The 14,362-nt window shown below is 33.7% G+C and overlaps 1 protein-coding gene across 5 annotated transcripts in view; it reads right to left on the reverse strand.

The window, feature by feature from the left end:
• CTNND2 (catenin delta 2) overlaps positions 1-14,362 on the reverse strand; it is a 1,206,354-nt gene that overhangs the window by 1,174,999 nt on the left and 16,993 nt on the right. The gene's annotated exons all lie outside the window — the stretch shown is intronic.

Consider the following 14,362-nt stretch of genomic DNA (forward strand, 5'->3'; position numbering starts at 1 on the left):
ATACACACACACACGAGAAATCTCCATTAATTTCAATGGAACAAATTTTATGCATCCTTGAACATTTAAATTAATACATTTTTACATTTATACTCAATGTTTATGTAATTTAATCTTTAATGCAAACAGACAAGATACTTAAATATAACAGTAAAGATCAAAGAATAAAAAACTAAAGTGGTGCAAATGATATCACTCTCTCTTTATAAGTTAAATCTTTTGTGTGGAAAGTTGTGACTTTAAACAAGAAGAGTCACTTTAACAATGTCTCTATTTCAGGGGGTTTGCTGCATGAGATTAGCACTATTACAATCTAGAAAAGTATAAGCAATCTGAGAGAACAGAAACCAACACCACGAACATCTACCAACTTTATATCTATGAAATATGGTGTCTGTTGTTCCTTATACTCACTTCTTTGGGAGATCAAAGGAAAACAAATTGTTCCACCTAAATGCAAAAAAACAGGAATACTGAATGAATCTCCTCATAAAGGCAGATTCTTGGGGCAGCTATGTGATGTAATGAATAGAGCACTGGCCCTGGAGTCAGGAGGACCTGAGTTCAAATCCAGCTTCAGACACTTGGCACACTTGCTAGCTGTGTGACCTTGTGCAATTAACCTGACTTGCCTTGCTTCCCCCATCAAAAAAAAAATAAAGTCATATTCTTGTAACATATGGGCATATCTCCAGTTATGACCAATTGTATATTTTTACATACTTGTCCAATATGTTCTTTGGCAGTGTAATGCGAATGTAAATTTTAAAGATCTTCCCTGCCCCTAGGCTAAAGTGCAGCAGAAGCCTGGGGAGGGAGGCTTGTTTTTCAGTAGATACTTTTTGATTGGCCAGTGGGTCAATAAGGTTGTTACATTCTCTGAGCCAGGAGAAGGCTATATAAGCCCTGATGTGTAGCTTTGTTTTGGGACTCACTTTGAGAAGTGTTCTGTGATTTGATCTGAATTCTGGGAAGCCGTTGTTGAGAGTCCCCCGGCTTTGAAAAACCCAGAATGTGGAAACCCAGATGTTGACTGGGTATGGATGTAATGGTTGGACAGTTTGGAAATCTGTCTACTTGATGTTTCTGTCTTGATAATTATGCCTGTATACTTTGAGGTTCAGGGTGCTGACCTTTTCTCCTGAACAAGGTAAACGATATATGTCTGACTGATTAAAGTAAGCTTGTTAACCCATTTTGAGTTGCTTTCCTTTAACAAAGCAGATCCAAGAACCTGTGGTAGCTGCAAACCCTGAGGACGCTTGGGGTGCTTGCTGCTACAGGCAGTTAGGTGATAGAATAGTATTGAAATTAGTGTCAGGAGTCCTGCACTCAATTCCTCTCTCATTTACTTACATGGACAATAAATTCTCTCAAATTCAGTTTACTCATTTGTAAAATGGGGATAACATCAACATCCAAAGGTAGTTATGATGATCAAATTATTTTTAAAGCCTTAAACTCTATAAATATTTGATGATTATTATTGTATATGAATATGTTGCTATTCTTAATGTGGACTATCTTCTGAATATATACATAAAATGTATATGTTCAGAAATATTACAAAGTCACAAATAGAAATATGAAAATGTAGAGGGACTGAGAGTTATATCAGTAGAAAACTCAAATACCCCCTCACTCAAGTTTTCAAATTGAAATTACTTTCCCACAAGTTTAACAGCTTACAAGTGTTAATGGAAGGATGAAAATCTCATTGTTTGGACTCTCAATGAAGTATTCTTTACACCATATATTATATATATTCCCCAAAATTCTTTATTAAAATGTGAATTATGACTTTTGCTTTGAAATGATATGTAGAACAAAGTTCTAATGGAAGGTTGTCAGGAAGAAAGTAATGGATTAAGGTTGTAGGTTCTTTCTATAGTGCTCATAAAGTATTATCCAGGTTATGAATATTTCTTACATTAGTAATCTGGATAATGTCTTATATGCTCCACTTTTACAGAACTGAAAAGCATAAGAAAGGAAATAGTACGCTTTTTTGAAGAAAGATACCATTTTAACTTGCCTGAAAAGCTAATTTTGTAACCATTTAGGGATATTGTAATGACCTACCCATTTCTGAATTGAAGTTAAGCAATAATGCCTGTAGATAAAATTTTATTCTTTTTATATTAACTTCACCAGCATCTTACTAATGAACTCAGCTTACATAGAAATTTCAGGAAGTGACATTTACATTTTTTAGATTAATACCATATAATATTTGCCTTAACAAAACAACAATAAGAAGTATATTCTGATGTAAGATTTTCAAAGTCACTTCAACCGTAATTACCATTCTAAAGAGTTCTCCTGATGCAGGTCTAATTCATTCATTCAATCATTCATTGGCTTCCATGAATTATTTCTTGAATAATTTCAAGTTACAGAAAATACAATTATATGTCAGCACCTCAGGAGTTTATCTAATTAATAAGGTAAACATTATTAGAGTCCAACCTTACACACACACACACACACACACACACACACACACACATATACACACACATGTATATTGAATGTATAGAAGCTACTTAAGGATTGCATTGAAAATTATTTTTTAAATTTCTGGCCCAGGGTTATAGTGTAGTTATATTTCTTATATTTATTGAAATTATTTAGACAGATCAAGATGTATGTATATATATATGTGTGTGTGTGTGTCCATATTTCAACAATATTACCGAATTTATAAAAAAAACATACCCAAATACATGTAAACTTATTTAAATATAAAAATATGACTTTTTAATGATATCTATATAACTATGTTTATAGATATATAGTCATAGCTATACTTAATAAATTACTCCCTGCATAAAATTTCCTAGAAGAATGCCAGAAACATATTTATTAATAATATAAAAATGTTTCTACATCTATTGCTTCATATTTTGAGGAAGCTAATCAATCTAAATAATTTAGGAAGCTACACAAAAGGAATATTAAAATTTATTTACTATTTTATTAAATATTATTATTAAAATATTTTAAAAATCACATGGTTTCTCTGAAATTTTATTTGACATTTTAATAGTATTTTCCAGTGATAAAATATCACAAATAAAGACATAACACATAAGTATAACCAAACATTGATTGCTACACTGCATGTCAATCAATCAACTAATGGACATTTATTAAGCACCTACTCTATACCAAGCATTGTACTGAGCACTATTATTATGTTTCCTAAGTTGCCAAGCAATTGTCAAACTAGTCATATCCCTTCATTTTCTTATTCTCTGAAGAGTTGATGGTTTTTCAGACCTGAATTGTTCCTATTCTGTAACGTATACTACACACTCTTCTTCACTACTACTATCACCTGAGCTACTGGTAATCAAAGCCTTCTGGAGCTGAAGCAAATTCAGTCACTGAAGAAGATAGAAGAGAAGGCCTCATTTTACATGTTGAGGCTGAGATACAGACAGTTCAGTTACTCAGTATGTGTTTACCAAATGTCTACTATGTGCTAGGCAATGTCAGAAGAATACAAATACCTCTTCTAGAACTGGTGCTTATCCCTAAGACGTTACTACAGTAAGGGTCTATTCTCCAGCATAAGAATTGTTTTGAAAAATACCTATAAACTTCTGAATGTACCCTGGTAGTAGGGCTTAAGTGGATTCTAGAGAAGACCCTGATGTCTATCCTGAAGCTTCAGAATTTCCTAAAGTTATAGATCTAAGTCTTTGGCCAAGGGTCAAAAAAGGTAGCCTTTGGTCACTAAAACCTCCCCCCCCCCCCATTTCCTCAATTATATGCTTTCATGCAATAAAAAGTGATCGTCAAGCAAATTGCCTTTACCTTCCCAGAAGTCCTGCAAGGTCTAAGATATTAAAAAAAATTAAAATTAAAAGAACTGAAGTAGAACTAGGTAAATTAGGTAAGTGTCTATTTTTCATCAAACATTGATTTCTCCTACAAGCAGGAAACTGTTTGTCCGAAGGACACAAAGCAACATAATATAGTCATTTAGCATCTGAAGAATATAAGTTATAGGCAACCTAGGAGCCTAGTTGGAACAATTAACACAGCTAATTAATTTTCTGCATCTGAAATGACACTCACTAGCACCCTCCAAACCCATACAAAGCATGTTTCCTTCTTTTTAGGTCATACCTTGACTTCAAATACTGGTTCAAATTCCTTATCTTTTGAGATTCTTTGGCTCCCCACAGCACACCACACCCATGCACAGGTGGAAATCATCCCTTTCATTTGTTCCTACACTTTGTAAATATTCCTGTTTTCTGCTCTTTAAATTCATATTATACAGGGCTTCCCAAAGTGTAGTTTTAAGCTATTAAAGCTTAAAACAGCACTGAGACTTTTAGAAAAACCTTTACCATATCTGTGTACCATATGAATGTATGGAAGATAAATTCTGCTAGAATTTGAGATCTTTCATGGCCCAGGCCACATATTACTTGACTTTTTACCTTCCCCAGGTCCTTAAATACTGCATTACTCAAAACAAATTTTAATGAATATTGGTTGCTTGATGTTAGAACAACCACCTGCTTTATCATAAAGGTCTTCTGTAATCAGTAGCAACTTCTTTTTTGTTTCATTTTCTCAAGTATAAAGATGTATGAATAAGTCTGGAAATGAGCTTTGGGAAACAATATTAGTGATAAAAACCACCTAACAATATGATTTTGATAGAAGGTTATTGCAAAACTATTCATAGATTGTTGAGGAAATATTACTGAGGACTGAAGATGTAAGTTGACTGATTAAGTGTTTTTTAAAATTTTCCTTTCCAATCAGACTTGAAAGCTCACACTAAACGTTCAAAGAAAAATGATGCTAAAAGTAGTGGTCAAACAACCAATTCTCAACATGTTTTGATACGATATAGATGATAGTTGTAAATGTTTGATTGCTTTTGGGGGGTATGGGAAGACATGTAATTTCAGGGCCATGAGAAACTCCTGGAATAGAGCCCTTGCCTATCCTCCAAGGCACAGCTGTGCTTTATCTGTTTGTTATAGTCTTGGTGAAGTGTGTCTTGGGGAACTGAGGGTTTAAATGACTTGTCCAGTATCACATAGCTGGTATGTGTCAGAATCAGGGCAAGAAACTGAAACTTTCTAACCCAAAACAAGGCACCATATCTCTACTACCCTAAACTTGCACATCCTATCAAGAATGAAAACTACCTGTTTTAGAGGTTAAAAATAATGATTAAAATGTCTCATTTTCAAGTTGCAACTCTATCCATATCATTACTATAATAATATATCATAACTAAGGTACCTCCAGGTCTAATGTTCCTTGAATTTGAAATAATTCTTTTTGAACATTTGGAAATAATATATTTCCAGTCTATAGAAATTTTCTTAGGCTATAAATATGTGCATAGTATATTGTGTTTTAAATTGAAAGGATGTATATATAGATATTGATATAAATATATATAGATATACACATATACATATATGTATATATAGTGATTATCTATGTATGTATATATACAGTATATATAATATACCAAAAAATATCTCTTTAAAATATTTAAGAAACACCAACACTTTGAAGTATCAGATAAAGTAATTCTGTGTGTGTTTGTGTGTGTGTGTGTGTGTAAGATAACAGATAATATGCAGAGATGATGGAATTCCATTATACTCAAAAATTTTCTTTCAAAAGGTGGTACATGTAGCTATCAGAAATGCACGCAAAAGACTCATAAAATAGCTTCACATTTTGTAGTCTTACCATCACAAAAAAACCTCAGAAGCAATTATAGTCACTAATACCATTATACAGACACAAACACATGTATATGTATGTATATACATGTGTGTGCATGTGTGTATATATATGCACATGTGTGTGCGAATTATATATGTGTGTATGTGTGAGTATGTATTTATGTATATGTGTGTATATATAGCTTCATTTTTACAACAGTGCCTAGTTGATAACTTTGTAATAGATACAAGGTAAAGTACTTATAATGAAAAATAGCCTGATCACACATATTTTTCCTTCAATATCTAATTTGATTGATTTGCATCTGATTTTTTTAAATCCAGTTTTTCCCCCTCCAGATATTATTATTTGGCAGATTTTCCTCAATTGCTATCTTCACATCCTCCCTAGAAAAAAGCTGAACTCTGGAAGAGCAGTGTGACCTGACAGGCCAAGAAATAAAGACTGAGCAAGCAAACTCCACACCTTCTGGGAAGCTAGGACTGAGAGCAAAAAAAGGAAGAGGAGATATCAGAGCATTGTCAATCTCCTTGAAGATTATCATACCCAATAGCTCCTTAAAAGACTGTATAGGAGAGCAATAACTAATAATCTCTCCTCAGGCTCTTAAAGATAGTCTTTTAGCAGATTATGATTTAAGATATCATGCCCACAGGATATGGTACCTTCTCTGCTGTTCAGTTTATTTGATCAGAACATTAACTGTTTCAGGCATTCCAACATGGCTGTCTCCTACAGTCATAAATCTCTCCTTTACTCCAAGCTTATCAATACACCCAATATTTTCTTTAGAATCCCAGACCTCTTCATCTCTAGCCAGCTGGAGCAGCAGAGTCAAATTGGGCAAAGAATTGCATAATTGTGCTATGTTCAAGTAGCTATAATTTGCTAAGTGCTTAAAAGAGATGGGGGTCCCTTATATATTTCTCAACTATGCTATAATTTTCAAATTAATATCACAAATTCCCCTTCCTTTCCTGTCCACAGATCATTGATACCCTTTTCTAGAAGGAACTCTTGAAGGCCTGGTTCATTCTTTCCTTGCTTCTGTGGTTCCTGCCACCCTCCACAGCAGAGCTGCCTGTGGTTGCCATGGAGACCATTGCTAGCACTAAAAAAAGGGAGGGCGTGGCAGATGTAAAATGTAACTGCAGGCAAATGATTGAAACACTCTGCCTTCCATAGGTCTTCCAGCCAAAATCTTAACCAAAAAAAAAAAAAAAAGGAATAGTAAACTTGTAATATATAGTACGTATACATATACAATATAAATTTAGTTATCTATGAGTATAATTATGTATATAAATGTATATAGTTGTATAAATGCATGTAAATATATGTTTATGTGTTGTGTATATCTATATCTAGATACAGACAGAATTTTGGATCGCATTCATGATTTAGTTGGTTTGGGGAATGCATAGTACTGATTAATACCTGTGTTGCAACAATACAGTAAGACAGTTGCCTAGGGATCTTAGAAATTAAGTGACTTGCCCAGAGTCACAGAGTAAGTATATGTCATAGGTGAGCCTTGTGTCCATTTCATCCTGTCTTCTGTGTTTCTATCTAGTACACCATGCTTCTTCCTTGCTTCTCCAACACACATACAAACACAAAGAGATGGAGACAGAGATTGAGAGGAAAAAAAAGAGAGATACAGAAAGAGACAGAAATAGGGACAGAAATTGAGAGATAATAAATAGAAAATTAGACAAACGATATAAACCACTGGTGCCAAGCTCAAATAGAATTAGGGACCACTAAATGGTGCATAAAAATGTCTGCACTTTGCATATTGACTTAATTTTAAAATGTAATATTATCTATGTTTTATTATATCTTTTATTTCTTTTGTTAAATATTTTCCAAGTATATTTTAATCTGTTTTGGGTTGCACTCAGGACCATTGTGAATTTTATGCAGTCCAAAGACCTTGTATTTGACATCTCTGACAAAAACACACATATGTGTGAGAAACATCATGGCATAGTATTTATGGAGATCATGTTGGATTTATGATGCTTTGGGTTCAAATCTTTTCTCTGACACATAATGGATGTGTTACTCTGGGCATGTCACATCTTCTTAGTGCCCAAGGCAACTTCTCTACCACATTAAGGTTCAGTCTACATTGCTATAAGGCTTTTTTTCTCAGGGAACTCTCTACATAGATGAAACCAGAATCAAACCCGGGCCAAAAAATAAGATAAAATAAAACACAGACACAATTCCCATACCTCTCAACCCCCAACAAACAACAATTTCACTCAAAAACCAAAATCATGGAGTAAGGAGAAAGGGAAGGAGGAAGAAAGGTAAAACTAAATAGAAACATAGTAAGGGCAATGGTACTGGTGTTTAAATTTGGACCACTTCCCAGAAAACAAGAGTCATTTTTCTTCCACCTAAATGAAAGATGTAGAGGATTTTTTTAAGCTTTTACATTTTTATGTAAAGTTCTCTAATCTTCCTTTTGCACCTGGCAACTACCTTTCCTCAGAAGTTCATTCACTTGATTTTTTCTTTTTGGTTTGAGGGGAGCATGTCATAGTGGTTGCAAGGTTAGAATTGGAATCAGAGAGACTTGTGTTGAAAGTCAGACGTTGATACTTACTACGTGACCATGGCAAATTATTTATCTTCTCTGAAGCTTAGACATCTCTCTAATATATAATTTATACATAGACTATTGACCAATTAGTCATTATATTAGCAAGGCTGTTCCACTGTTATTTTGAAGTCATGCCATGACCCTGTGACTATCTTTTAACTTTGTGTACTTCACTTCATTATTGAAAAGATTTCTGTGTCACTTTAGGGAATTATTTTTAACATTTACAATGAGGATCACAAAATATTTGAGCATAGTACTCAATAATACTGTTAGTAGTGGGCAGCTATGTGCTACAGTGGATAAAGTACCAGCCTGGAGTCAGGAAGACCCATCTTTTTGAGTTCAAATAATTCTTGAGACTCTTACCAGTTTTGTGATCCTGGGCAATCACAACCAATATCTACCTCAGTTTCCTCATCTATGAAATAAGCTGGAGGAGGAAATGGCAAACCACTCAAGTATCTTTGCCAAGAAAACCTCAAAGGGTGTCACAAAATATTAGACATGACTGAAAAAGACTGAATAACAACAACATGGTTGTTCTGAAAGAATGGATCTAACAAGATGAAATTTAAGAGAATGAAATATAAAGCTCTATACACAGGTTTTTAAATTAATAAATACACAATTCTGTGGTTTGGCTAGGCAACAGTTTGTTTGGAAAAGGTCTGGTAGTTCTAATGGACTGAAAAGTCAATACAAGTCAACAGTATGTATGTGATGGCTTCAAAAAGCATTATTTCACCTTTAGATTGTCTTAAGAAAAAGTTTACATAATGTAGAAGGTAATAGCTTCTGGTATACTAATATTCCACTCCCTAAAAATAAGTTTTAGAAAAAAAAACATTGATAAACTGGAGCACATCTGGAGGAAGATAAGTAGGATGGGGGTGGGGTAGGGATTGGAAATTTCCAAGGGGTTTGAATTGTTTAAATTATAAAAAGAAAATACTTAACAGGAGAGCAATTATGTGGCAGAAGGGTTAAAATTGTTCTGCTTGGCCCCTAATGGAGGACAAGAGCATTGGTTGGAAGGTGCCAAAACCCAGATTTTGGTCTGATATAATAAAAAAAAATTCCTAATGATTAGAGCTATATGAAAGCAAAGTAGTTTCCTTCAGAAAGCTATGCGCATCTCAAAGTCAAGATTAGAAAATAACTTATCATGTGAGGTAAAGAGGATTCTTATACAGGTACAGAATACTAGATGGTACCTGATGTTCCTTCAAACTCTGACATCCTTCTCTTTTTAATTTTACAATGCAGGGAAGGGAAGTAAAAGACAATAGGTGGAAGGAGTCTTTTTGAGGAAAGGTTTTCCATTTGTTTTTCGGTTAAGGAAAATGTGGCATGTTTATTATCAGAAGGTACAAATAAAATACATAAGACCACAAGAGGAAAATGTAATAATTGATGCAATAAGGCCATGGAGGATGTAGGAGATTTTGGGATCAAGGTCACAAATGGAAGGTTTTCATCTTATAAACCTGCTCTTTCTTTACCTTAGTAAGATGAATGCAGACACTGAGAACTTCTAAGATGGAAAGGAAGCTATAGTAGTGGAGACATTTTGATGTAGAAAGAAGGAAAATGGAGAGACATTGTAAGTAGTTGAGCCATTAACAAAAAAACCCTCAAACATTGCACTTGAAATTTATATATGAATAAAAGATAGTAAAATGCATTATGCCCAGTAACAATTCCAGATAATTAACTATGGCTTTCAATTCAGAAACCCAGTCTCTCTGGGAAAATGAAAAGTAAGGGACTTTGGGTCTCTGTCACATTTCACCTCCTTAGGCTTTCACTTAGGGCTCCTCCCTTGCTTTCAAAGCCTTGCTTCTCCACAAAGAATAATGGTCCACAGTGACAGCACAATAGTTTATGACTTCTTTCGCCCCTTCTTGTTGTTTCCTTCTTTCTTTTCCTCATTCCCCAAAGTCTAAAAAAAGTATCTGTCTCCCTGGCAGCCAACAGACAGCAGCTAGGTAGAGGTTAGTCTGAAAGAAAGAAGAGAGATTGTACTCCCTATTGTCAACGAAGTCTTCTTTTGTTTTAAAGGGCTCCATCATTTAGATCAATTATGCCCTTGTAAGCCTCAGATTTATTTTCTATAAAATAGGGAGAATGATACTTATACTACTCATATCAGAGAATTGTTTGGAAAGAACTTAAAGCTTTATATGAATGAGTTATTATTAGCTGGTAATTCTAGGTCCAGTCTCCTTAGACATCCATTATCAGGTAGACTGTAATTGTTGGTTGAGGTGTAACTCAGCCAAAGTAAAAACATTCTCTGGCTACACTGAGGAGAATGCATAATAAAAGGTTTCCTGTATCTTCTTTGGTGAAGGGATTCTGGGATGTGGGAGATGGGAAAGTTTCCTCTATTGCGTACATTGCAACATTTCATTATATTATACTGACATTGCTTCATGTTTGTATACTATGGTATATACAAACTTTATAATACAATGAATTCTACATATCCCTGTGATAGATAGAGAATTGGCCTCACAGTCAGGAGGATCTTAGTTCAAGTGCTTCATCTCACATACTGGTTATGTGACTTTAGGCAAGCCACTTAACTTGTCTGTAGTCCAGGAAAATCTCTGGGACAAAATTGCAGAGAAATAGTTGATCTATACTGGTAGAAGGAGTTTACTCGTTCTTCCTTCCCTAAACCAATGAATTCACAGATTCAGATTAGAAAGAAATTTCCAATGTATCCCAATAGTGTGCTTGGATGTGCTTGGATAGTTGATGGTAGTTACTCATGGGGAGTCAGGTAAAAATTAAAACAACAACAACTGAAATTTGGAGATATCTTTGATTGCTTATAATTTGCATTGTGCTTATATATGGAGACTTTAAAATAAATATATATATATGCTATCTAATAACACAATCATTCAAACTACTTTTAAAATCTCATATTAGACACAAAACTAATTGACTTTGTACTAAAATGCATTTCCTTTAGAAGGCCATTTCAAAATTGAAGATAAATATGATCTTAATAAACAACAAATTAGAAAAAATATGGTTTGTTAATAATGCATTCATATTATTAGAAATGAAATAAAACCTAATATATTGAAATTAATAGCAAAATCATTTTGAAGAAAGTATAGGACCGTGAACCAGAAACCTCTGTGGTAAGAGACGTATTTTTAATGAATGGCACTAATGAATTCTCTTTTGCTTGAAAAGAGTTTTGATGCTATATTGCAAAAACACATTTAAAAATAAAATTACATATCCTTATATGGATTCTAGAATTCTAATGTCATTAAAATAAATGAGATCATATTCATCATTTTGAAAAAAATATAAGAATTTAGCACCCACTCTTGTATATTACGCAGGATGTATTATCCAACAAGGATTATAGAAATTTTGGAAATGTTAAGCAACTTTAAAATGGAAAAAAGGGATACATGCCAAAATGCAAAGGTTATTGGTAATATAAAACATAAAGCCTGTTTGGGGTTCTCTTCCTGGATAAATTATAAGACAGACTGATTGAGTAATATGGCCAAAAATACCCCCAGTGGTTCTGGTCTTCAGAGCTTTTAGAAGAAAATGTGTAAAATTATTTGAAATGTAGCCTCTATTTGCTCCTTTTATACTGCTACTACTTCATGCTATTGACCCATTCATTATAAGAGCAGATTTGTTGTTCTGCCATTAAAATGAACATCTGTGAGTTCATTGCCATGATTGTTTCCCATCAGCATCCCAAGAAGAGTTTTGATCAAATCAGATAGAAAGAAAATGAACATAAAATGCTGCATAATTATAGAACACTTAGAAAATAAAAGTTAGGGGTGCCCAGGTAGCACAGTGAGTAAAAGCACCGGCTGCAGTGTTGGGATGACCTGTGGATCGAATCCGGGCTCAGACATGTAGCACCGACCCAAAAACACCTGGCCGTGTAATCTTGAGCAAGTTACTTAACCCCAATTGCTTAAAAAAAAAAGAATAGAAAATATAAGTTAGTTGTCATAGGGACTCACTTTTCCCTGAAATGAAATAGGGACTCAAGTCTGGCCAAGTATTCAATGCCATCTATTATGTTCAATAATTTTTTTTTTAAAGCAGCAACCATGTGAAATGCACTATGCTTCATGCTGGGGGTACAAAGAATCTGGAAGAAAATAAGAGAATCATCCAAGGGGTGGTTTCAATCACAAATTTCCAGGGAGATGGGGTGTGATTTCAGAGAAAACATGGACAAGTTTTTTAGCAGTTTCAAAGAACCAAAGGATAAGACTGATGTGTCCTTGGCAGCTTCAAGACTGTAGCAACGTCCCCAGTGCCCAAGTCACTCCCTAATAGGGCTTCAGGGATTTATATTAATTCTTTACAACCACAGCAATACAAATGCTATAAATGTATCCCTGGTGACCTGAAACTGTTGGCACATCTTTCTTGTCACTTGCCCCACACAGGGACTCAGGAACACAAGAGAATTTGAATCACTATCTAGTTAATCTTAACCATGGTAAATTGATTTTTTTTAAGTCAAGGACTATGTTATTCAGCTCTTAATTGGATATTCAAAAATTGATGATGTCAACAGGTTTTCTTTTTAAGTTCAATGATTTAAATATGGTTCTATTTTTTTCCAATTACATGCATTTGAGGATTTTGACCAAAGAGAGAGACTTTTGAATACATATTCCTCAACCTCATGCCCAGTAAATGACCAAGCAATACCACTGTAGTTGTTACCTTTGGCCTGAAGCCAAGAGTAGAAATAATTATAATATATATGAATGTCGGTATTGCAGTCAGAATAATATGAGAATAAGATTGAATGAGACTCTCTCATTTGATTGCAATGTTAAAGGAAGGTACGTATGTACATTCATATACTTAATCCAAATTGTATACTCAAAAGAGGACCTTTATGTAATCAATCCCCAAATTGGTTTCCAAGATAAAGTTTAGCAAACATTACTTAAGGGCATCATTTTAATATATCAGTACAAATATTGATTGGTTATTCATAATGCTTCTTCAAAGATATGTTAATATCCACATGTTCTTGGAAAACAATACATACTGAAACATGTTCTCACTGGAACTTTATAAATAGGAAAAATAAGATGATTGGTAAAATAGTAAGAAATTTGAAATGTAGCCCTTTTTAATACTGCTCTCAGATAGCCACCACAAACATTTTATAAGCTAATTGGGTGATAGTAGGTATTTCCCCATGTAACTCTTATAGTTGAGCAAGCATGATTTAACTCATGTTATAACTGTTTCCTTAAAAAAGAAAGGACCTTCTTATAAGCCATTCTACATAAAAATCCTTATATTTATGCCTAAACTAAACAATGTTATATATGATGTTTCTGATATCATCTGCAATATGCTATAAAATAAAATTTGTGGACTAGATTCAGTTTTATCTGTTTTAAAATTTTATAAAATTAACTCCTAATGAAATAGTGTGATGCCAACATTTCTGATATATTTTAAAGAATTTTTTTGCAAAAAATGAAATTTACTTAATTTTAGAAAACTTACTATGCCAACTCCAGACTGTATCATTTAAAGTCTCCCTGGATCAACTGCTATATTTGACTCTGAGGGACCTGGAGTATATTAAGACCATCCTTTCAGTTAACAGATATTATGAAACATTTAAGGAATTATAATATTTCAATATCTGCATATACGAAATGAAAAGAGAAAAGCAACAAATTATACCTTTTTGAGAATAATGCTTAGAGAAATAAAACCTTTTCTGGAGATAATATTTTTCTTTCTATACTTCTGAAATTCCTTTGTGCATAAACATCAAGACATTTTTTTCTAGAAACGGTATACATTTTACTAGACAAATGGACATAAGGTTTCAGATTTGTCATTTTCCTACACTCTTTGGAAATCAAATATTATTTTTCAGGCAAAGAAGATATCAATGCTCTCAATTCATTGACTTTGTAGTCTGCCCTATTCATGTTAAACATGTAGGAATAAGTTTTTTTTTTA

Source organism: Petaurus breviceps, unplaced genomic scaffold (assembly GCF_028583685.1).
Source record: "Petaurus breviceps papuanus isolate PSGF00001 unplaced genomic scaffold, PetGlider_PUasm1.0 151, whole genome shotgun sequence".
Lineage (NCBI taxonomy): Eukaryota > Metazoa > Chordata > Mammalia > Diprotodontia > Petauridae > Petaurus > Petaurus breviceps.